This window comes from Acyrthosiphon pisum, chromosome A2 (assembly GCF_005508785.2).
Source record: "Acyrthosiphon pisum isolate AL4f chromosome A2, pea_aphid_22Mar2018_4r6ur, whole genome shotgun sequence".
In the NCBI taxonomy this organism is placed as follows: domain Eukaryota; kingdom Metazoa; phylum Arthropoda; class Insecta; order Hemiptera; family Aphididae; genus Acyrthosiphon; species Acyrthosiphon pisum.
The window spans coordinates 110,535,755-110,537,071 of NC_042495.1; the positions used below are offsets into that span (position 1 = coordinate 110,535,755).

Here is a 1,317-nt window from a genome sequence, read left to right on the forward strand (position 1 = left end):
ATTATGACGATTTCATAAAGCCTAAAAATGGCCATCCCAGTTTCAGGTGGGGAATATATTCATATTATAATACCCAGTGATATAGTTTATGTCTTTGAGACCTATATAATATTCTATTCCATTTATTTTTAGAATCATAATTGACGATTATATCAAGAAGAACGGATCACTCGCGCTCGTGAACGCCGAGAAAAATCACTTGTCGTAAGACATATCTTCGTTTAAAAATGAAAACTTCATACAGGTGGCTTTCGGAAAGTAAGCATAAACCATTATTCACTTGGGCGCAGTGCTACTATATTGTAGTGACCCGGGTTGTTAATTACTTGGGCAAAAGTATTTGAGTAAAAGTATTTAAATGCTTTTAAATACTTTCTCAAAATATCTGAATTTAAAATCCAATAAAAATTTTCAAAAACCATTTTTAGTTTTTATAATTTCTATTTTACTGTGAATGTATTATACTCCACCGAAAATCAAATAATTGTATAAAGAAAACCGTTGTGAATTTTAAAGTACCTCTAAATTATGCGCTGTAAAATGTTCTATAAAATTAACACAAAAATAAGAAAATTGGTTCAGTTGCTAAGGTAAAAAAAAAGATTTTATTAAAGATTTGAAAGTATTTGAAAGTATTTATAAATAAAATATTTGTTTTTGTACTCAAATACTCTTCAAAATACTGAATATGTATCTGTACTTGATTACTTTTTAAAATTGTCCCTGTATAAGACTGAGCAACAGTTGGGATTATGAATTTTAGTACGTTTCAAGCGTCCAAAAACCTAATTTATTTAATTTAAATTTTTTTAGCTATAATTTAGTACTCAGTGAAAGACGGATCTCCTCGAATATAAATCTCATGCCGGCAACGAAATATACACTCGTCATACGACGCAACGGCGGTGACAGCATGGCAAAACCATAATAAATTATATTATAAGAAATACAAACTACGATAAAACTATAACGATTATTGGGGACAAATCAATAACGTAATCGTTTCATCATGGTCAATGAATTTATAGGAATCAAAATTGTACGCTACGGACGAAGGCAACTTCTTGCACATTTTTTTTTTTTTTTGTATATCAACGGGTATTTACCCTTTTAAAAGTTATGTAAAGAAGACATATCAGATAAAAACTAAGTAAGTGTAGTAAAACCTAACAAAAACAGATAAAAAAATATAAAAATAACTCTGAAATAAAAGTAATAATTAATATTTATTTATTTGAAATAATTTAATATATAAGATTATAGTTACATTATAAACATTTTTTTTTCCAAATTTATCAATCAATATTTTTTAATAAT

At 27.3% G+C, this 1,317-nt stretch overlaps 1 long non-coding RNA gene across 1 annotated transcript; it reads left to right on the plus strand.

The window, feature by feature from the left end:
• LOC107882298 lies at positions 1 to 1,190 on the plus strand. Its single transcript, XR_003839459.1, has 3 exons — positions 1 to 46; positions 133 to 258; positions 814 to 1,190. It is a non-coding gene; the product is annotated as an uncharacterized LOC107882298 (long non-coding RNA).
• The last annotated feature ends 127 nt before the right edge of the window (positions 1,191 to 1,317 follow it).